The sequence below is a fragment of the Heterodontus francisci genome, chromosome 17 (genome assembly GCF_036365525.1).
Source record: "Heterodontus francisci isolate sHetFra1 chromosome 17, sHetFra1.hap1, whole genome shotgun sequence".
NCBI classification, from domain to species: domain Eukaryota; kingdom Metazoa; phylum Chordata; class Chondrichthyes; order Heterodontiformes; family Heterodontidae; genus Heterodontus; species Heterodontus francisci.
This window is the reverse complement of record NC_090387.1, coordinates 17,786,091-17,810,868: the sequence shown is the minus strand read 5'-3', so window position 1 is coordinate 17,810,868 and position 24,778 is coordinate 17,786,091.

The window sequence follows — 24,778 nt, the reverse complement described above, 5'->3', positions numbered from 1 at the left end:
GTGATTTGGAGCTTTGGATCAGAAATTGGCTAGCTGAAAGAAGACAGAGGGTGGTGGTTGACGGCAAATGTTCATCCTGGAGTTTAGTTACTAGTGGTGTACCGCAAGGATCTGTTTTGGGGCCACTGCTGTTTGTCATTTTTATAAATGACCTGAAAGAGCGTGTAGAAGGGTGGGTTAGTAAATTTGCGGATGACACTAAGGTCGGTGGAGTTGTGGATAGTGCCGAAGGATGTTGTAGGGTACAGAGGGACATAGATAGGCTGCAGAGCTGGGCTGAGAGGTGGCAAATGGAGTTTAATGTGGAAAAGTGCGAGGTGATTCACTTTGGAAGGAGTAACAGGAATGCAGAGTACTGGGCTAATGGGAAGATTCTTGGTAGTGTAGATGAACAGAGAGATCTTGGTGTCCAGGTGCATAAATCCCTGAAGGTTGCTACCCAGGTTAATAGGGCTGTTAAGAAGGCATATGGTGTGTTAGCTTTTATTAGTAGGGGGATCGAGTTTCGGAGCCATGAGGTCATGCTGCAGCTGTACAAAACTCTGGTGAGACCGCACCTGGAGTATTGCGTGCAGTTCTGGTCACCGCATTATAGGAAGGATGTGGAAGCTATGGAAAGGATGCAGAGGAGATTTACTAGGATGTTGCCTGGTATGGAGGGAAGGTCTTACGAGGAAAGGCTGAGGGACTTGAGGTTGTTTTCGTTGGAGAGAAGGAGGAGGAGAGGTGACTTAATAGAGACATAGAAGATAATCAGAGGGTTAGATAGGGTGGATAGTGAGATTCTTTTTCCTCGGATGGTGATGGCAAACACGAGGGGACATAGCTTTAAGTTGAGGGGTGATAGATATAGGACAGATGTCAGAGGTAGTTTCTTTACTCAGAGAGTAGTAGGGGCGTGGAACGCCCTGCCTGCAACAGTAGTAGACTCGCCAACTTTAAGGGCATTTAAGTGGTCATTGGATAGACATATGGATGAAAATGGAATAGTGTAGGTCAGATGGTTTCACAGGTCGGCGCAACATCGAGGGCCGAAGGGCCTGTACTGCGCTGTAATGTTCTAATTCTAATTCTAATTAAATGCCGGTAAAGTGATTGCTTTGCAGGACATCTCCATTCAGTCTGCAAGCCTGACCTTAGAGCTTCTGGTCACTCATCATTTTAATTCTCCTTCCCACTTCCACTCTGACCTTTCTGTCCTTGGTCTCCCACACTGTTCTGATGAAGCTCAATGGAAGCTCAAAGAACGGTACTTCATCTTTTGATTAAGCCCTGGAGACATCGAACTCAACACTGAGTTCAACAATTTCAGATTTTAACCACTGTTCGAATTTTTTTTGAGACAGTGGCTTTTGGTAATGATTGAGCCATTGTCATTAACAGCTCCTCCAGACTCACTTTTTTCTATTTCTTATCCCATTACCACGCTTTTTGCCTTGCACCATCATTCCTTTTGCCAATGTTATGACCGAGACTGGAGGAGTGCGCTGTCTTTCTCTCGTTCCACTTCTCCAAGGATCACAACATATATTTAAATGTTTTACCCAGTTACCAATAAGGCCAGTTATATACTTTATCTATTTTAGTTTCAGAATAAAATCCAGCAACAAGCTTTCTTTAATAACCAACAAAATTATTAATTTATCATAAAACAAAACTTATTCAATACCGATGCAAAGCTTATTAACACACAGGTTGAAATATGAAAGTTCCCTTCTAAAGTAACCCAACACACGCGCGCATGCGCGCGCACCCACACACACACACACAAGCACACACCGGTTAAAGAAAAAAAAGTTTTCTCTGCAGAGATCTCTTCACAAAATGGACAAAAAAAATACTTTGGCCAATACTTGTTAATTCTTGAAGAAGAAAAGGATTAGATATGCAATGTTCTCTGCTGGCCCTTTAAGTCTGGCTTCCAGATTCCCATAGACAGCTGTCACTGGGATCTTTTTGGAGCAGTTCTGTTCAGGTGACGTCGAGGATTAGTCTGGCAGTCTTTTCGGGTGATATGTGGCATCAATTTCTCCAGTCCACACACTGAATTCCTAGGGTTTCTCAAAGTGGTGGCTTCTCTCTTAGCAGGTTTCCCCCCCCCCCCCACCCCCCTCAACTGACTCAAAACAATATCTCAAATGAAACCAACTCTTGACCACCATAAATCTTGACATATCATTTCTCTGTAAACAACTGTAAACATACAAATAGAGTACAGAGTGAAAAGAAATAGTTTGGTTTGGATTAGAATTCAGAAAAAGTAAAAAATCAATGCAGTCTGTAGAGTTGAATGATTCCGTTGTCTTCCGGCTGAAGTCGTGATCTTGAAGTCTTTGGCTGGGAGCAGTGCACTTTATAGTTGGCCCACTTGGCTCATGGTTTTCTTGGAGACAGAATTGTAATTGGCTTTCATCCCCTGGGGTCGCTGTCTGTCATAACCTGTAGCCTTGGATGGTCCACAGTTGCAGACAGTTTTTAAACTTGTGATGTTATCTGGAGAGAGAGAGAGCAACAGAGTCCCACTGGGGTTCTGCCTTGTTCGCACATGAAGCCTGTCTGCTTCAAGGTCTCAGTAGCTTGCCTGCTGTGTGTAACAAAACTCCAAGTTTTACACAGCCAGGGGAGATGTTCACATGGTTCTCTCAATCCCCTTTTGTTTTTAATGAGGTCCAAAGTCTAAAACCCAAAACCTCGCTGAGGTGGTATTGTCAGTGTTTATCCCCTGGAGGGATGTCTCCACTCATGAACTCCTCAAGATGGCTTTGAATGTTTCGCTAATGAGGGTGATATGGATAATCTACTCAGTTAGCCAAAGCATGGTTCTGGATGGGCTTCTTGTTAGACATGCATCTCCAATTTGATGTCCTGGAATGTGAGGTACTTCAGATCCAAATTGTGGTGGTTATCTTGGCAGCCAGTTCTTTTTAGAAAGATAACTGTACGATCCCAGCTCCTTTTTTAATTAAAAGTTTAATGTAGGTTTCCAACCGATGAATTCAAAAATCCTTCTTCAGTATAGCATGTTTTCTTGACACTACCATCTCCCCCTTTCTCTACCTCTGTATGTGCTTTAAACATGTTATATCTCTAACTTTTTTCCAGTTCTGAAACAAGTTCACTGACCTGAAACGTTGACTCTATTATCCTCTCCAAAGTGGCTGCCTGACCTGCTGAGAATTTCCAACATTTTCTCTTTGTATTTAAGGGGAAATTAGGACAGATGACCAAAAGCTTGATCAAAGAAGCAGTTCTAAGGAGCATCTTAAAGGAGGAGAGAGAGGTGGTGCTGCAAAGAGCTCAAGATCAAGAATTCTAGAGTTTAGAACCTAGGTAGTAAAAGGTGCTGCCAATGGTGCAGCAACATAAGATCAGTAATGCTCTTCAGCTCCATTGCCAGTGAAAGACTTCTATCCTAAAGTAGCAATCGGGATCCTTTGTACTCATGTGACACTAATTTGCATATTAAAAAAGGCCTAACACCTGACCAAGCAGGCACTTTGGCTGTCCAGTGGTAAGCCATCTGAAAGAGACAGTAGGCCAATTGATGCTGATAATGTAGTATTTACCCATCACCCCTGTGCTTGATGACCTACACAGGCTCGTAATCTGGCAAATGTTTCAATTTCAAAATTAAACAAAGAAGGACTTGCATTTATATTTCACCTTCCATGATCAAAGCGCTTTACAGCCAATGAAGCACTTTTGAAGTGTAGTTGCTGTGTTACGGACAGGTGAGAGATAATAAGGATGGTTCCCCCTTTTCACCTCTTGAGTGACCAAAGACAGCCTGTTTTTTTTTTAAGAGGTTTTTTTTTATAACCCGAGTGTTTTTAACTGTCAAGAACATACAAATGACAGGTTTTCTCCAAAGTTTAAAAAGAAAGATAAATGTTTATTATACAACACCCAAAATATACGCAACAACACCCACTCTCACGCTCATGCAAATACGTGCACACTCAAGAAAAGATAGAGATTATAAAGATAACATGCATTAGGTCTGATGATTTAAAAGTGTCCTCTGTTAAACTTACTTGTCCCCTGGGTGAAGATTTGAAATGATGCAGACCTGTAATTTTTTCTCTTGTTCATTGAAGAAAGACTTGGGAGATTCAGGAAGATGGATGCATTGTTGCAGACTGTTCTTGTTATATTCTGGCCAAAGGTCAATGGTGAAGTCCTTGTACAATTTCTCAGATAGGGAATTCATGGCCAAACTCTAGTCGCTGCCTACATGTAGTTCAAAGATGGTAATCTCAGGCAGGGTCCTTTCTCTTCGATGGCACAGATGTTTCTCCTTTGTCTGCCCAGAATATTCCTTTATTAAAACTCCTTATCAAAAACTTAGTTTCTGTCATGTAACCATAGTTTCTCTTTCCATTGTCTTCATAAATGGTTCCTGATGGTGAGGCCTTTTTTAGACAATGGAGTCCGGGCATCATTTATCCTCAAATCACCTTGATAAAGTAGAGCTTTTCACACCCATTCTTTGGAATTTGAGTTTGGAGTCAAAATGTCTGCGACAGTATTGTTAATCCAATCAGTCGGAGGGAAGCATCCACCACCACAAAAAAGGTTGTTTGCATTTTATCAGGGATAGGTCTAGAAAGGTCATTTGTATTTTAATAACTTCTCCAAGACTTGTCTAGACATGAAAAGTAGCTCAGTGTTCTTGTAGTTATATGTGCAATGGCAAGAAAGGACAGGTCAGCTGACATCTTACTCCATTTTGTTTACACAAAAAGTGTCCATTTCAGGTTTACTTCATAAGTTCATTTCATAGTTCATAAATTTGGAGTGGGTGGGCGTGACAACTATCATAACATGTAATGTTGGAAATGTGGCAGCCAATTGATGCTCAGCAAGCTCCTATAAACAGCAAAAAGATAATGACCAGATAATATGTTCTTTTAAGTAATATTGATTGAGGGATAAATATTGGCAAGGGCACTGGGGAAGAAATCCACTAGTCTACTTTGAAATAATGCCATTGATTGTTTCTGTCCACTTGAGAGAGTAGATGGAGCTTTGGTTTAATGTCTCATCTGGCAGACAGCACCTCCCACACTGTAGCAATCTCTTGTTACTGCACTGGACTGTCAGCCTAGATTTTTATGCTCAAGTCTCTAGAGTGGGACTTGAACTTACAATCCTCTAACTCAGAAGCAAGATTGCTACCCACAGAGCAATGGCTGATCCCCCGCTCATCCTTGTGCTCAGATCTCTCCATGGCCTCACCCCCTCCCTATCTCTGGAACTTCCTCCAAATTTACATCCCTCCAAGATATCTGCGCTCCTCCAATTCTGACCTCTTGAGCATCCTCGTTTTTCATCACTCCATCATTGGCAGCTGCGTCTGCTTAGGCCCTAAGCCGGAATTCCCTAAACATCTCCATCTCTCTCCCTCTCTCTCCTCCTTTAAGATGCTCCTTAAAAACCTACCTCTTTGAGCAAGTTTATGGTCATCTAGCCTAAGATCTCCTTATGTGGCTTGGAGTCAAATTTTGTTTCATAACTTTCCTGGAAAGTGCCTTGTGTTGTTTTACTATGTTAACATGCTATATAAATGCAAGTTGTTGTTTTAAGTCTAAAAAGACTAAACTGTGAGAAACACAAGGCTGACCTGTCACTATCAACATTTTCAGTATACTACAGAGCTGGTATCCAACCCAGGGAAGGAACAACAAGAACTTGCATTTATGTAGCATCTTCAACATTGTAGTCCATCCCAAGGTGCTTCACAAGAATGTTAGCAATCAAAATTTGACACCGAGCCACTGAAGAAAACTACTGGGGTCACTTTCACCTTTACTGCCAGGCAGAAATTGGGTGGTGGCCAATTGGCCACCGGCTCTACACCCCACCCCATTTTCAGTTCCTCAGTGGAAACGAAAATTTTGAGGTGAGTAAAACGGGTATCCAATCTGTTAACGCCCATTTTATGCCTAGCGTTAAAAGGGAAGATTCGCCCCATTTTTACACAATGTGGCAAGTTGTTCATTAAACCTACGTCTGGTTCCTGAACCCAGAGCAATCCAAAAACATTGCAGACCCCAAGAAACTGGACTTTAATGTGCTCAAGTCTGGTCTTTATCAGAGGAAAGATATTGCCAGGTGTGTGCAAGAGTTGACAGTGCCTAAGCAGCCCATCTGGGTTTAATGCTTGTAATTCAGTAGTTGCTGAAGCTGCATCTCAGCATTTTGTGTCAGCCAAAAAGTCTGCATGGAAACTACAGGCACCACTGTTCCTGCTGTGGATCTCTTCTCACTTCCCCTCCCCAACACACTGCATAACTGCCTGAAACTTCTATGCAGAAGCTCAAATGCAGCATATGCAACCACTTCCTGAACTATGCCACACATTTAACTATTGGAATTTATTGGCCCTTTGCCAACTGAGTGGAATTGTCTGCAATTTTTGTTAAAATTTACTCCCAGCAACAGCCAAGATGAAATTCTGACTGTATTAGAATTACCTTCAGCAGTATCCTGTTATCATGTACCTCTGGTGTAAAGTCTGAAATCACCAAGATGAGGGAGATATTAGGACAGTTGACTAAAAGCTTGCATGAAAAAAGTTGATTTTAAGGAGCTTCTTAAAGGAGGAGAGAGAGTAGAGAGTAGAGAGGCTTATTGAGGGAATTCCAGAGCTTGAGACCTAGACAACCGAAGGCAAGGCCACCAATGGTACAGCGATGAGAATTGGGGATGTGTATCCAATTGGTTGTCAAGATTTCCTTCTTCCACCTCAAACACATTGTCCACTTTCACTCGTTCTTCACCATCTGCTAGTGAAACCTTCACACATATTTTATTACAAATAGTCGCCTCCCTGCGAGCGGATCTCTAAGAGAGCAAGGCTACACCTTCTTCTGGCAGGGTAGGGATCCTGAAGAACCAAGACAGCATGGAGTGAGCTTCGCCATCAGAAACTCTTTGCTCAGCATGATAGAACCACCTTCAAATGGCTCAGAACGTATACTGTCCATCCGACTGCTCACCGCCTCTGGTCCAGTACACCTACTCAGCATCTATGCTCCAACACTCTGCTCCCCACCTGAAGCTAAAGACCAGTTCTATGAGGAACTCCATAATATCATTAGTAGCATCCCCAATACCAAACATCTGTTCCTGCTGGGGAACTTTAATGCCTGGGTTGGGGCCGACCATGACTCATGGCCCTCGTGCCTTGGGCGCTATGGCATTGGAAGGATGAATGAGAATGGACAGAGACTGCTTGAGTTGTGTACCTATCATAACCTCTGCATCACCAACTCCTTCTTTCATACTAAACCCTGTCACCAGGTTTCTTGGAGGCACCCAAAATCACGTTGTTGACACCAACTGGACCTCATCCTCACAAGGCAAGCCTCTTTAAACAGCGTTCAAATCACACGCAGCTTCCACAGTGCGGACTGCGACATCGACCACTCCCTGGTGTGCAGCAAGGTTAGACTCAAACCAAAGAAGCTGCATCACTCCAAGCAGAAGGGCCGCCCACGCATCAACACGAGCAGAATTTCTTATCCACAGCTGTTACATAAGTTTCTAAATTCACTTGAAAATGCCCTTCAAAACACTCCTACAGGTGATGCAGAGACCAAGTGGGCCCACATCAGAGACGCCATCTATGACTCAGCTATGACCACCTATGGCAAACGTGGGATGCAGAATGTAGACTGGTTTCAATCTCACTTTGAAGAGCTGGAACCTGTCATAGCCGCTAAGCGCATTGCACTATTGAACTACAAGAAAGCCACCAGCGAGTTAACATCCGTAGCACTTAAAGCAGCCAGAAGCGCTGCACAAAGAACAGCCAGGCGCTGCGCAAATGACGACTGGCAACACCTATGCAGTCATATTCAGCTCCGACACCGGAAACATCAGAGGAATGTATGATGGCATTAAGATAGCTTTTGGGCCAACCATCAAGAAGATCGCCCCCATCAAATCTAAATCAGGGGACACAATCACTGACTAACACAAGCAAATGAACCGCTGGGTGGAGCACTACCTAGAACTGTACTCCAGGGAAAATGTTGTCACTGATACCGCCCTCAATGCAGCCCAGTCTCTGCCAGTCACGGATGAGCTGGACGTACAGCCAACAAAATCGGAACTCAGTGATGCCATTGATTCTCCAGCCAGCGGAAAAGCCCCTGGGAAGGATGGCATTACCCCTGAAATAATCAAGAGTGCCAAGCCTGCTATACTTTCAGCACTCTACGAACTGCTTTGTCTGTGCTGGGACGAGGGAGCAGTACCACAGGACATGCGCAATGCCAACATCATCAAGGGTGACCGCGGTGACTGCAACAGCTACCGTGGAATCTTCCTGCTCAGCATAGTGGGGAAAGTCTTCGCTCGAGTCGCTTTAAACAGACTCCAGAAGCTGGCTGAGCGTGTCTACCCTGAGGCACAGTGTGGTTTTCGAGCAGAGAGATCCACCATTGACATGCTGTTCTCCCTTTGCCAGCTACAGGAGAAATGTCGCGAACAACAGATGCCCCTCTACGTTGCTTTCATTGATCTCACCAAAGCCTTTGACCTCGTCAGCAGACGGGTCTCTTCAGACTACTAGAAAAGATCGGATGTCCACCAAAGCTACTAAGTATCATCACCTCATTCCATGACAATATGAAAGGCACAATTCAGCATCGCGGTGCCTCATCAAACTCTTTTCCTATCCTGAGTGGCGTGAAACAGGGTTGTGTTCTCACACCTACACTGTTTGGGATCTTCTTCTCCCTGCTGTTCTCACATGCGTTCAAGTCTTCAGAAGAAGGAATTTTCCTCCGCACAAGATCTGGTGGCAGGTTGTTCAACTTTGCCCATCTAAGAGCGAAGACCAAAGTACGGAAAGTCCTCATCAGGGAACTCCTCTTTGCTGACGATGCTGCTTTAACATCTCACACTGAAGAGTGTCTGCAGAGACTCATCGACAGGATTGCGGCTGCCTGCAACGAATTTGGCCTAATCATCAGCCTCAAGAAAACGAACATCATGGGACAGGACGTCAGAAATGCTCCATCCATCAATGTCAGCGACCACGTTCTGGAAGTGGTTCAAGAGTTCACCTACCTAGGCTCAACTATCACCAGTAACCTGTCTCTCGATGCAGAAATCAATAAGCACATGGGAAAGGCTTCCACTGCTATGTCCAGACTGGCCAAGAGAATGTGGGAAAATGGCGCACTGACACGGAACACAAATGTCCGAGTGTATCAAGCCTGTGTCCTCAGTACCTTGCTCTATGGCAGTTAGGCCTGGACAACGTATGTCAGCCAAGAGCAATGTTTCAATTCATTCCATCCTCGCTGCCTCCAGAGAATCCTTGGAATCAGGTGGCAGGACTGTATCTCCAACACAGAAATCCTCGAGGCGGCCAACACCCCCAGCATATACACCCTACTGAGCCAGTGGCGCTTGAGATGGCTTGGCCATGTGAGTGAGCTGCATGGAAGATGGCAGGATCCCCAAAGACACATTGCGAGCTTGTCACTGGTATCAGACCCAGCGGCCGTCCATGTCTCCGCTTTAAAGACGTCTGAAAACGTGACATGAAGTCCTGTGATATTGATCACAAGTCATGGGAGTCAGTTGCCAGTGATCGCCAGAGTTGGCGGGCAGCCATAAAGGCGGGGCTAAAGTGTGGCGAGTCGAAGAGACTTAGCAGTTGGCAGGAAAAAAGACAGAAGCGCAAGGGGAGAGCCAACTGTGTAACAGCCCCAACAACCAATTTTATCTGCAGCACCTGTTGAAGAGTCTGTCATTCTAGAACTGGCCTTTATAGCCACTCCAGGCGCTGCTTCACAAACCATTGACCACCTCCAGGTGCTTACCCATTCTCTCGAGACAAGGAGGCCAAAGAAAAAGTACAAAACTTGAGTATTGCTGAAAATAGAGACATTTTGTCGAAGCTTTTTGTCTTGCATTCATCAGGACAATCCACAAGAATAAGCTTGACTCTGTTTGGTCAAGGCATTGCCCGAGCTGCCTGGTTTAAATTTCAAACAAAGCTTGGCAGTTAATTGTCAGTCACCGTAAACTGGTGCATTCTCCATGGCAATGCCTCTACCAATCAGAGTTCACTTGCCAACCAATCAGCACTGTCTTCTCATACAGTATAAAGTTGTTGTTTTCCCTTACATTGGTATTCTTGCAGATTGTCCTGATGAGTGCAAAATGAAAAGCTTCGACAACATGTCCCTATTTTCAGCAATATTGTATTATCTTTAGGACTGACTTTTCAGATGTTCTCCTCATCAACCACTTCTCCTTCAGTACTTACAGCTAGTCTAGTAATCTACTACTTGTCCCCTCATATAAAGAATCTTGCCCAGTCTGATCTTTGCTATCTCCACTGAATCCCTCTGCCTCAGTGCATCAACATCAACATTTTACTCCTCATTATCAAATTGTTCCCTGACTTCCTTCCACCCTGTTCAGTAAATCTTCCCTGCCTAGATCCTTTAGTCCTCTGTCTACAGATTATTGTGTACCCCACCTTCCTCTCTACTACCAATGGCTGATGCTTCTGCGATTATGCCTTGGCCTCTGTAACCTTTTTCTGAACCACTTCACTCACTTTGGCATCTTTCGCCCCATCTTTGGAAGCCTGCTACAAAGCTATCTTTAAATCCTCCCCTAAATTATTCAATATCTTGCTCAGCATCTATCTCTCCTTCCTAGAAATTGCTGCAAGATGTTCTTTTCCATAAGGGGCACCACATAAAGGACAGTGGCTTTGTTTTTACCACTTCAATATTTCTTCTTTTGTGTTTTAAATTGTGCTCCCTTGAATGCTGCTGCTGTGTCTAGCATTTAGCATAGAACTGCAGGGGCTACTTTGCATCTATCAGGTGCTGCTTTCATTTTGGCTACATACATGGCTGCAATTTACCTCTAACCATCAATATGGTTATTCAATATTCAATATCATATTCAATATGTAATCTGCTATACTTCAGACTAAACTACTGAAGTGCTACACCACGTAGGATAGTACAATGGTGAGTGTGTGACCTGTACAATTTACAATACTGTATATTACAATGCATGACTTTAGTGGAAAAAATGAATTTGCCATATAGTTAACCTTTAGGGTCAGAAAACCTGCCCCAATATCTTGCAATTCATCTTGTATCATAACTTTCTGCGTATCTAGCCTACAAATGTGCATACCTCAGTGTAACAATGAAGGCGTGAAAACATTTGCTTAACAAGCGAAGGCAGTAAAATCCTGAGGAAACATCTTCATTGAATTTGAGTGCACATAACATAGACAATTAAACCACAATTTCAAAGCAGAGCAAGTCCAATCACTAATGACAATTTATAAAAAATTCTTTACAGGTAACTAAATCAGATTTTGTATGTCTATCCTTAGAAGCCATGTTTGGTGTAATCACACCTGTGATAAACTGCAGTGCTGTTAGATGGTGATACTTTATAACAGAACGCAATATTTTTCACTATTTGCAGTGAACCTAATATCAAATCATTTCCCCATAATTGGTGTACAATGGGGCAGTTGAAGTTAATGTAAATACATTAACATATTGTACAACAGCCCACAGGAAAAGTACAAAAGGCAGCAATTACTGTTCTTCTCAAGTGTCTTTTAAAGTACATTACTTAGCAATCTGAGAACTGTTTAGATGAAAAGGTACATTTTGCAAAAATAGCACACGTGTAACCATGGAAATGCGGACGCTTTGTTTTCAAACGTAGTACCAACAATGCAGTCAATGGTGCAATAATTATTTAACCATTTATTGGATCTCATTGGCATTAATTAGTTCCTTTAGTGCTAAGAAATGAGCAAATGACCAAGCATTGGACTTAAGCCAAAACCAGGTCACATCTCAACTAATAAAATTGATATTCTCTCCTCCAGTTCAAATGGCAATATGAAAGCTTGACCCTACTCCAAAGTTTTATTTTACCACTGGGGAGAAAAAGAAATCAGGGCCAGAAAAAAATCATAGCCAAACCACACCAAGCCAATCTGCACGGGTTAGATAAGCCAGACTTTGGGACCAAAATTTCTGTTCAAAGGTATTCATTAATAACTCATGCATCATGGATCCGAAATTCTTTAAAACTGTTTATTTTTATCTCAAATAATATATACAAAGCCAATGGTAGAAACATTTCAATCACAATTTCAATATTAAATTATATTAAAATTGCAGCCATTTCTGGAATATAGCCCTTGAATAACTAATGTAGGAGCAAAGCAATCTCATGAGTTGTTTTGGGGCATTATAATAAATCTTTGAATGCTCCTTCAAGTTTTTTCATGCAAACACATAAGTCATATGTGTATATATCTTGGTTTTTTAAATTCTTACATAGGATGTGAGCATCGCTGGCAGGACCAGTATTTATTGCCCATCTCTAATTGCCCTTGAGAAGGTGGTGATGAACTGCCTTCTTGAACCTCTGCGGTCCATCTAGTGTATGCACACCCACGGTGTTCTTAGGAAGGGAGTTCCAGGATCTTGACCCAGCAACAGTAAAGGAATGATGATGTAGGTCCAAGTCAGGATGCTAAGTGACCTGGAGGGGAACTTGCAGATGGTGGTGTTCTCATGCATCTGTTATCCTTGTCCTTCTCGGTGGAAGAGGTGGTGGGTTTGGATGGTGCTGTTGAAGGACACTTGACAAGTTGCTGCAGTGCATCTTGTATATCGTATGCACTGCTGCCAATGCGCACTGCTGGTGGACAGAGTGAATGTTTAAGATGGTGGATAGGGTGCAGATCAAATGGGCTGCTTTGTCCGGCATTGTGTTGAGCTACTAGAGTATTGTTGGAGCTACATTCATCCAGATAAGTGGAAAGTATTCTATCACACTTCTGACTTGTGCCTTGTAGATGGTGGACAGGCTTTGGGGAGTCAGGAGGTGGGTTACTCACCAGAGAATTCCCAGCCTCTGACCTGCTCTTGTAGCCACAGTATTTATATGGCTGGTCCAGTTAAGTTTCTGATCAATGGTAACCCTAAGGATGTTGATAGTGGGGGATTCAGTGATGGTAGTGCTGTTGAATGTCAAGGGGAGATGGTTAGATTCACTCTTGTTGGAGATGGTCATTGCCTGGCACTTGTGTGGCACAAATGTTACTTTCCACATATCTGGCAGGCCTTGCTGCATTTCTACATGGACTGCTTCAGTATCTGAGGAGTTGTGAATGGTATTGAACATTGTGCAATCATCAATGAACATCACCACTTCCCACCTTATGATGGAGGGAAAGTCATTGCTAACGCAGCTGAATATGGTTGGGCCCAGGACACTACCCTGAGGAACTCCTGCAGTGACGTCCTGGGGCTTAGATGCTTGGCCTCCAACAATGACAACCATCTTACTTTGTACTCGGTATGACTCCGACCAGCGGAGAGTTTTCCCCCTGATTCCCATTGATTGCAATTTGGTTAGGGCTCCATGATGTGACACTCAGTCAAATGCTGCCTTGATGACAAGGGCAGTCGCTCTCACCTCACCTCTGGAATTCAGTTCTTTTGTCGATGTTTGTACCAAAGCCGATCTGGAGCCAAGAGATCCTGGTGGAATCCAAACTGAGCATCGGTAAGCAGCTTACCGCTGAGTAAGTGTTGCTTGATAACACTGACGATGACACCTTCCATCACTTTGCTGATGATCTTAATTTTTAATAGTCATGTGGGAAAATCATGCGTGCCTCAATCTTGGCAGGTGGTGGGGGGGGGGGGGGGGGGTGGGGGAGGGGTTTGCCTGACAGAGTAAATAAAGCGGAACTGCTTATAATGGCTGAAGGGTAACTAACTCAAGAGCATGGCCATCGAAAGTGATTGGCAAAGGAGTCAGAGGCGACATGAGGAAAAATGCTTTTACACAGCGAGTGGTTAGGATCTGGAATGCACTGCCTGATAGGTTGATGGGTACAAATTCTTTAGCAGCTTTCAAAAGGGGATTGGATAAATTCTTGAATCATGTAACGAGTGGTTAAGGTTTGGAATCCGCTGCCTGAGAACGTGGGGGAGGCAGGTTCAACTGAAGCATTCAAAAGGGAATTAGACAGTTATATGAAAAAGGAAGAATGTGCAGGGTTATGGAGAGAAGTCAGGGGAATAGAATTGAGGGAGTTGCTCTTTCCGAGAGCTGGTGCGGACACGATGGGCCGAATGGCCTCCTTCTGTGCTGTAACGATTCAGTGATTCTGTGATTGAAGGAGAAAACATTTGCTTGGATATAGGGAAACAGCAAGGGAGTGGGACTAACTTTTTTATGCAGCAAGTGATTAGGCTCAGGAATGCATTGGAATGGGTGGTGGAGGCAGATTCAATCATGGCTTTCAAAAGGGAATTGAATAAGCACCTGAAGTCAAAAATAAAAATTACAGAGCAACGGGGAAAGGGCAGTGGTGTGGGGTTAGCTAAATTGCTCTTGCAGAGAGCTGGCACAGCCTTAATGGGCTGAATGGACTCCTACTGTGCTATAACCATTCTATGATTCTATGGATAATTTACAAGGGATGCAGGGACTATTTCTAATAGCTTGCTGTGCAAAATTTCAGTCCGCCACATATCTGAAGCCTGGAAATTATGTGCAAACCGATTAGGAGACATAATCTTAAAATCAGAGCCAATACATTTAGGAGGGAAATCAGGATGCATTTTTTTCATGCACAGGGTAGCAGACACTTGAAATTCTCTCCCCAGAAGGCTGTGGCTAGTGGGACAATTGGAACTTGCAAGACTGAGATCGATGGATTTTTGTTAGGTAAGGGTGTCGAGGGATATGGAGCTTTGGTGGGTAAATGGATTTGTGTATAGATCAGCCACGATGTAATTGAATGGCAGAATACTTTGGAGGGCCTGAGTCGCTTACTGTTTGCCCTATGTTCCTCGAGTAAGAGATTCCTCCACTCTCCTGAGAATTATACTAATAAAGTTTCTACCTGACTCTAGCTTTGAGAGTGGCACCCTTAGCTGAACAAAGACCTGCATTGTTTTAACAAACATTCACTTTTTTCCATCATTTAGAATAAAAGAGAGAGAAGACGGATTTCTGTACGCCTTTCACGACGTTAGGATGTCTCAAAGCTCTTTACAGCAACTTGTAATAGAATGTGGTATACTGGACGTTGGATTGTTACTGGATAAAATAAGCTAATCATGTTGTGTACCTCATCACAGGAAGTGATGTAACACCACCTGTGTGGAACCTTCATGTACGGGCTTGGAAGATGTAAACCATTGTAGTAAGACATGTTTAATAAAGCTCCCATTTCTTTTAACTCATCTGATTCTTCGGATATTCTGTACTAACAGAGTTTAACAGTAAGCAGTATATTATATGGTAACAGTGGTGAAAACGCTAAGCAAGAATGATGGAAAAGTCCCTGCCTATACCAGAAAGTTTTAAAAAGTCGTGGGCCTGGTTGAAGGGTATTGAAGATTTGCCGGTTCTCACACCCTGTCAGGTCTAGCTATGAAACCGAGCAGTGAGCAGGTCAGCACGCTGTTGTATGTGATGGGTGACTGTGTGGATAATATTCTCGTAACGCAAAGTATTAACGAGGAGAAAGCTACCTACGATGAAGTGATCAAAGTGCTTGATACATATTTCAATTAGAGAAAAAATATCATCGTGGAACACGCCAATTTTAACAAATGCACACAGCGTCAAGGGGAAAGTGTGGATGCATTTATAAACGACTCATACAAACTTGCAGAAGGCTGTGGGTATGGTGGCTTGAAGGATGAGTTGATCAGAGATAGAATTGTTTTTGGAGTGTTTGATGATGCCTTGTCTGACCACTTGTCGTCAAGAGAAGATCAGACAGAAATTTTAAAGCTGAATTCCAACTCTGTTCACAGGACTAGGGGAGCTGAAGACAGCATACCATATAACTCTAAAAGGAAAAGAGGACTCATTATGGCAGACTTGTGAAAGCATCACAATGATTGCCAATGTAAAATAAAATGGAAGTCAGAGACTTAGGGGGAGAGGTAGTATAAGTGGTATACTGGACATTGGGTTGTTACTGGGTGAAATATGCTAATCATGCTGTATATCTCATCACAGGAAGTGAAGTAACACCAAATGTGTGGAACCCTCATGTACAGGCTAGGAAGATGTAAACCATAACAGTAAGATGTGTTTAATGAAGCTCCCATTTCTTTTAACCCATCTGACTCTTCAGATATTCTGTATTAGTTTAACAGTAAGCAAAATATTATGCAAATGAAGTACTGTAAGTGTAGTTACTGTTGTAATGGAGGAGATGCATTATAAACGAATAAATGAAGGGTTGGCGACAACCCAAATCTTTTGTGTCCGATAGCAGACCCTGAACAGTTTAGCTGGTCATTATCACATTGTGCTTTATGGGACCTTTCCATTGCTCAAATTGGCGTTTACTACATTACAAGAGTGACTACACTTCAAAATGTAATTCCTTGGCTGCAAAGCACTTTGGGACATCCTGATGTCATGAAAGACATTACAGAAATACAGGTTCTTTCTTCTTTCTTTCTCAGAAAATTCTACTGTATCTCACACCTTCATCTCTACACCTGACCTTGTATTCACCCTCATAAAATGTCTTAAGGTGAAAGTTTTGAGTGTATTTTAGTTTTAACCAAATTGACACTAAAGTGGTGGAGAAACCAAACAAACATGTCCTTCTACTGATTAACTTTTCTCTCATTCTGTATTTTGTCAATGGGCTGGACAAATTGCAACAGCAGATTTGCTGCCCTGCGGCAGTCTCCCCAAGAGGTCACAGGTCCTCAACTCCCTGAGGTTTTCCATACTGCTGTTAAGCCAGTCCCAGATCCTACTCAGTGCTGCTGTTTCATTTGGCAGCTTTGCTGTGCACTGCAAGTGGCAATTGCTGAGCTCTCAATAGTGTTTGCTGGATTAGGAATTTCCCCAAATGGCACAGAGCCAGCTTCCAAAGCAAAGCCACATAGCAATTGGAGCCAAGACTGGCAGTGTTACTACGTTTTGTGCCATTTCCTCCATGGATTTCTGGTCATCATTTTAGGTGTTCCCTCATGTGCATTAAAAATGGCTCTTGGACTGGCAGCTACTGACTGAGTTCATTTCTCCATTTTACAACTCTATTACTGGCATCCTTTTCAGCCCCTCCCCACACCCCATCCTCCTCTCTGCCTGTGATAGTGGGAACATTTTAGCTCAATCTGGGGGTTCAAATTACAAGTTTAATGCTGCCTATGTAGTGTACATTACCCCTTGCCCCATCCTCCACCACCACGACACCCCCCCCCCCCCCCCACTCCCCTCGCCCTGACTGCAGCTTGTTTTGTGTTGGTACTGTGCTCTTTTCACTAGCTGGAACACTGCTCACATTTGATTTCGCAGCTTCCTGGACTCCTCTACCATCAGGACCGCCCTGCTGTGACTCTGCTCTGGCACTCAATAACTCACTTCAAATTGAAGGAAACCAGTTCCAGCCTACAGTGCACATCATCCCCCCATCTACTACTGTGAACCTGTTGAGCTTCAGGACTATACTCAGTGCTCTGGTGGCTTCTTAGATTTACTTGGCTGCAGCATTGGGTGCTGGACAGAAATGTTCCTCCTCCTGGGACAAAGTCCATTTCTCTGCTGGCTTCTAGGCTTTACTGTGACCTCAACTGCCCCTGCTGCTTTCTACAGATGCTGTATTCTATCTTGGACTGCTTTCTTTCCATTAATTAATCTACTTTCATGGACTCGGTTTTTTTTCCTCCTCCACTGGGACTTTTCTCACTGTATACAAGGTTAGCTTTGACCTGCTCCTGCTGGGTTCTCATCCTGTTCTGGATTCTGCTCCCTCAATTGCTCAATGATGTCTGCTTTCCGCTTGCCTTCCATGGTCGCTGACTCCACTCATTCTTCAGAAACACTTTTGTCACCTTTTGCTGGACCAGCTCTTCAAACTCCGATTGCTGCTCTTGACCTTGAATGGTCCTCACCTGAGCTGTTGCTCAGACCAGTTCCTTCATCTGCACTGACACTGTGGACTTACCTTTCATCCTCCCTCTGCCTCTCTGGGATTTACTGCTCTTGTTCCTTGGGTTTCACTCTCTTGCTCCTTTCTTGCTCCTTTGCTGGTGTACCAGATTGCTCACACCTTCGACCACTCCCAACTCCACTTGACTCCTGGATCAACTCTCGACTCCCTTTTGGCCCTCTGTTTCCACTCCAGCAACCTCCGTGATACTCTCCCTCTTATACAACTCCTCGGTTCATTCTATCTTCTCAAGGTCTCTGAACCTGGGCATTGGCTTGTTGGTGCTCTAAGATGACTTTACTCTGTCTACATCAGCTTCATCTCACTATTGGTCCTCAGACTGCGAATTTGGACTCTGGGGAAATGTTAACTATGGAGAATGAGTGGAATTGCGTACGGTTGTTGGGGTTGGGGTGAGGGTTACTTGACCAAAAAATTGAAGCATGTGTGGAAGCTGGTTCCTAACTTCCGGTCTTTTCTCAGCCAGCTCAAGGCACAGGCAGCTAGTCGGCTCCCAGGAGGTAGGTTGCCATTTCAGATATGTTAATGAGTATAGAAACCTCGGATTTAACCTGCTTTGCAGATTTAACAGTGGCCGGCCGGATTTTCTGGGCCTCAGGAACCCGACAGCTCCACTGAGGCGAGGACAGCTTGGGAGAGCCCTCCTTGTGGGCCGAGAAGAGCAGGAGTGCTACTTCCCAGCCCCCAAACTCCCCACCATCAGACAACTGAACGTTATAAACCCCATCCCCCCCTCCCAGATCAGTCCCCCTGCCCCCAGGATCAGACCCACTCCACTCCAGGATTGTAGGTCAGAACCCCCAGTTTGGGACTCTGACACACACTTCCCCACTCCCCACTCTGGGATCGGCCCCACCAACCCCCTCCCCCAACCCCAGGGTCAGGCCTTGGACCTACCTGTGGCCTCTTCAGTGTTCCCTGTCTAACTGGAAGCCAAGCCTGTCAATCAGGCTGCCTTTGAGTGGGGAATCTGTTTGTGCCATCTCTCTCACACACACATGTTTGTGAGGGAAACCTGACTTCCGAGTTTCCCACATGCTGCTGGTCCTCAACCTGCCCGGTCCCAGCAGATCCCAATGTTAAAGTTCCCCCACTTTGTCTCCTTTCACAGAATCACAGAATTGTTACAGTGCAGAAGGAGGCCATTCGACACATTGTGTCCGCACCTGCTCTCCAAAAGAGCAATTCACTCAGTTCCATTCCCCCACCTTCTCCCTGTAACCCTGCACATTCTTCCTTTTCATAAAACAGTCTAATTCCCTTTTGAACCTGCCTCCATCACGCTCTCAGGCTGTGCATTCCAGACCTTAACACTCTCTGTGTGAAAAAGATTTTCCTCATGTTACTTTTGCTTCTCTTACCAAATACTTTAAATCTGTGCCCTCTTGTTCTCGATCCTTTCACGAGTGGCAACAGTTTCTCTCTGTGTACTCTGTCCAGAACTCTCATGATTTTGAATACCTCTGTCAAATCACCTCTCAGCTTTCTCTTATCCAAGGAAAACTGTCCCAACTTCTCCAATCTATCTTCATGACTGAAATTCCTCATCCCTGGAACCATTCTCGTGAATCTCTTCTGTACTCTCTCCAATGCCCTCATGTCTTTCCTCAAGTGCGGCACCCAGAACTGGATGCAATACTCCAGCTGAGGCCGCACTAGTGTTTATACAAGTTCAACATAACCTCCTTGCTCTTGTACTCTATGCCCCTATTAATAAAGCCCAGGATACTGTATGCTTTATTAACCCCTCTCAACCTGGCCTGCCACCTTCAATGACCCATGCACATATACACCCAGGTCCCTCTGCTCCTGCACCACCTTTAGAATTGTACCTTTTATTTTATATTATCTCTCCATGTTCTTCCTACCAAAATGAATCACTTCACATTTCTCTGCATTGAATTTCATCTGCCACCTGTCTGCCCATTCCACCAACTTGTTTATGTCCTTTTGGAGTTCTGCACAATGCTTCCATGTTTCGTATCATCTGCAAACTTTGAAATTGTGCCTTGTACACCGAGGTCTAGGTCATTTATATATATCAGGAAAAACAAGGGTCCCAACACTGACCCCTAGGGAACTCTCTACAAACCTTCCTCCAGCCCGAAAACATCCATTAACCACTTTTCTTTGTTTCCTGTCACTCAGCCAATTCCAAATCCATGTTGCTACTGTCCCTTTTATTCCACGACCTATAAGTTTGCTCTTTATCCTCTGCTTACGATCAGGACACATCTCTTCTAATGTCTTCCATTTCAATAGAACCTGAATTCCCTCTCTGCCCATTTGTGTGAACAATTTGCTTGCTGCTTAGGGCTCCAGCCAATTTTTTCTCTTAGGTCTTCTCAGGATCTCTCTCCTGCCTCTTCCTCTTCTAGTTATGTCACTTTCATTTCTTCCCTCTTGGGTATTTTGCCACCCGAGGCCTGTCCTAACCCCTCACTACTCCTCTTTTTTACTATTCTCCTGCCCCTGTCGCAGATTTGATTTCCCCCTGCCTTTAATAACCCTACAGCGACCCTCTGTGCCTCTTTTGGTATTCTCCGAAGGGACCGTCGAGGTTCCTCTTGCTGCCTCGTTACAAACAGCAACTCTCGCCAACCTTCCTACCCAGCTCATCCACCAGGGTCCAATCTCAACAACATGTGGAATTCCCTCCCTAAAACCCTCTGTGCTGCCACCCAGCACTCCTCCTTTAAAGCCCTCCTTAAAACTCACCTCTTTGACTAAGCTGGTGTTCACTGCTCTTTGTTTAGCTTGGTGTCCATTTTTGTCTGATTGCAACCTGTGAAGCGCCGTGGCGCATTTTTCTCCATTGAAAGTGGAGACATGGATATCACAGGGGCAGGAATGGATGTTGGATGTTCCGGGGTTTAGATGTTTCAAAAGCAATAGGGAGGGAGGGAAATGAGGTGGGGGAGTGGCATTGCTAATCAGGGATAGTATCACAGCTGCAGATAGGGAGGTTGTCGAGGAGGGTTTGTCTACTGAGTCATTATGGGTGGAAGTCAGAAACAGGAAAGGAGCAGTCACTTTGTTGGGAGTTTTCTATAGACCCCCCAATAGCAACAGAGACATGGAGGAACAGATTGGGAGGCAGATTTTGGAAAGGTGCAGAAGTAACAGGGTTGTTGTCATGGGTGACTTCAACTTCCCTAATATTGATTGGAACCTCCTTAGTGCAAAGAGTTTGGATGGAGCAGTTTTTGTCAGGTGTGTCCAGGAAGGTTTCCTGACTCTATATGTAGATAGGCCGACTAGAGGGGAGGCTATGTTGGATTTGGTGCTTGGCAACGGACCAGGCCAGGTGGCAGATCTATCGGTGGGAGAGCATTTCGGTGATAGTGATCACAACTCCCTGACCTTTACCATAGTCATGGAGAGGGACAGGAGCAGACGGGATGGGAAAATATTTAATTGGGGGAGGGGGAATTACAATGCTATTAGGCAGGAACTGGGGAGCATAAATTGGGAACAGATGTTCTCAGGGAAATGCATGACAGAAATGTGGAGGTTGTTTAGGGAGCACTTGCTGCGACTGCTGGATAGGTTTGTCCCGATGAGGCAGGGAAGGGATGGTAGGGTGAAGGAACCTTGGATGACAAGAGATGTGGAACAGCTAGTCAAGAGGAAGAAGAAAGCTTACTTAAGGTTGAGGAAGCAAGGATCAGACAGGGCTCTAGAGGGTTACAAGGTAGCCAGGAAGGAACTGAAGAATGGACTTAGGAGAGCTAGAAAGGGACATGAAAAAGTCTTGGCGGGTAGGATTAAGGAAAATCCCAAGGCGTTCTGCACTTATGTGAGGAACAAGAGGATGGCCAGAGTGAGGGTAGGGCCGATCAGGGATAGTGGAGGGAACTTGTGCCTGGAGTCGGAGGAGGTAGGGGAGGTCCTAAATGAATACTTTGCTTCAGTATTCACTAGTGAGAGGGACCTGGTCGTTTGTGAGGACAGCGTGGAACAGGCTGATATGCTGGAACAGGTTGAGGTTAAGAGGGAGGATGTGCTGGAAATTTTGAATGATATGAGGACAGATAAGTCCCCGGGGCCAGACGGGATATACCCAAGGATATTACGGGAAGCGAGGGAAGAGATTGCTGCGCCTTTGGCGATGATCCTTGCGTCTTCACTGTCCATCGGAGTAGTACCGGATGATTGGAGGGTGGCAAATGTTGTTCCCTTGTTCAAGAAAGGGAATAGGGATAACCCTGGGAATTATAGACCAGTCAGTCTTACGTTGGTAGTGGGCAAATTATTGGAGAGGATTCTGAGAGACAGGATTTATGATTATTTGGAAAAGCATGGTTTGATTAGAGACAGTCAGCATGGCTTTGTAAGGGGCAGGTCATGCCTCACAAGCCTCATTGAATTCTTTGAAGATGTGACAAAACACATTGATGAAGGAAGAGCAGTGGATGTGGTATATATGGATTTTAGCAAGGCGTTTGATAAGGTTCCCCATGGTAGGCTCATTCAGAAAGTAAGGAGGCATGGGATTCAGGGAAAGTTGGCTGTCTGGATACAAAATTGGCTGGCCCATAGAAGTCAGAGGGTGGTAGTAGATGGAAAGTATTCAGCATGGAGCTCGGTGACCAGTGGTGTTCCACAAGGATCTGTTCTGGGACCTCTGCTCTTTGTGATTTTTATAAATGACTTGGATGAGGAAGTGGAAGGCTGGGTTAGCAAGTTTGCTGATGACACGAAGGTTGCTGGAGTTGTGAATAGTGTGGAAGGCTGTTGTAGGTTGCAACGGGACATTGACAGGATGCAGAGCTGGGCTGAGAAGTGGCAGATGGAGTTCAACCTGGAAAAGTGTGAAGTGATTCATTTTGGAAGGTCGAATTTGAATGCGGAATACAGGCTTAAAGACAGGATTCTTGGTAGTGTGGAGGAACAGAGGGATCTTGGGGTCCATGTCCATAGATCGCTCAAAGTTGCCACCCACGTTGATAGGGTTGTTAAGAAGGCGTATGGTGTGTTGGCTTTCATTAACAGGGGGATTGAGTTTAAGAGCCGCGAGGTTATGTTGCAGCTCTATAAGGCCCTGGTTCGACCACACTTGGAATATTGTGTTCAGTTCTGGTTGCCTCATTATAGGAAGGATGTGGAAGCTTTAGAGAGGGTGCAGAGGAGATTTACCAGGATGCTGCCTGGACCGGAGGACATGTCCTATGAACAAAGATTGAGGGAGCTAGGGCTTTTCTCATTGGAGCGAAGAAGGATGAGAGGTGACTTGATAGAGGGGTACAAGATGATGAGAGGCATAGATAGAGTGGATAGTCAGAGACTTTTTCCCAGGGTGGAAAGGGCTATCACCAGGGGGCATAATTTTAAGGTGATTGGAAGAAGGTTTCGGGGAGATGTCAGAGGTAGGTTCTTTACACAGAGAGTGGTGGGTGCGTGGAATGCGCTGCCAGCGGTGGTAGTAGAAGCAGATACATTAGGGACATTTAAGCGACTCTTGGATAGGCACATGGATGATAGTAGAATGAAGGGTAGATAGTTAATTTTATCTTAGAGTAGGTTAAAGGTTCGGCACAACATCGTGGGCCGAAGGTTCTGTACTGTACTGTGCTGAACTGTTCTATGTTCTATGAAAGTGCTATATAAATGCCATTTGTTGTTGCTGTTATTGTTTTTGTTGTTGTTATTAGTAACTCAAGATCAAGATGCATCAGCTTCATTCTGCTTCACCTTTGCTCTCCTTTGGCTGTTAGAAGTGGTGGCATATTTTCTTCCAATGTGTCTTCAATAATATTGCAATTTTCATTTCTGTGCAGTATTGAGTACTCATTTGGACTTACAGGAACCTGTTCTTAACCTACTTTTTTTTGTAGAATTTGCATTTCCAGTTGCCGTTTGGTTTAGTTCATCAATGTCTTTTTCAATCTAGATATGCAGAGGCTTCTGGCTCCGAGTCACGTCAGTTGGCCATGTGTTCCCTTGATGGTTCAGTTAATTTTTATTGATGACCTTGAATCTCGGTTAAAGATTGGAATGTGAAAAGTACTCCTGTGCAGGGATGATGGGAAATGCCTCTAAAAAGCGTAGAGTAACTGTTCAAATCATTCATAGGAAAATAGTGTTCTAATTGGTCTGTCAAAGATGAATCAACCCAAATATTATTTTGCCTGTAATTATTTTAGATTACAAATTGATCAGTTATGAAATATAGAGCAGTGTGAAATTAACTGGAATGCATCACTTTTACTGTAAAAACCGTTTAGTTTTCTGGGAGCATGATCCCAAACCACTTACGAGATGCACCTTTTGTGTGTATAATTGTGGTGAGGCCAGCTTGGGGAAACACCATCTACATTCCTAAGTTTGTTGCCTGCACCATGGTTGGGAATTTACTAGGGGGTCATACCTGCTGCTGCAAATGCATGCAGTTCTGTAGTATTGTTGTATTTTTTACAAAAACCTGAGTCAGGAGTTAAATTTAAGTGCAAGAGAGAGAAGGTATTAATTTCCCTTCCGGTTTCATGAGCTCGTTGTGTTGAAGCGATTACAGGAAGAATATAAATGAGCATGATGCAGCATCAAAATACAGAGGAAATATAATAAATAGACTTTGTTTATTTTAAGGAACTACCAAAACAAGGAAAACCAAGAATGTGGAAGAGGAACTATCTTCATTGTATGAATGATGATTATTGGGCTGACAGTGTTAGGGTCAAAGCAAGCAGTTCTTGTCAGCACTTGAAGCTGGTTTAGAAACAGAATTTGCAGTGAGCACCGTCTTGT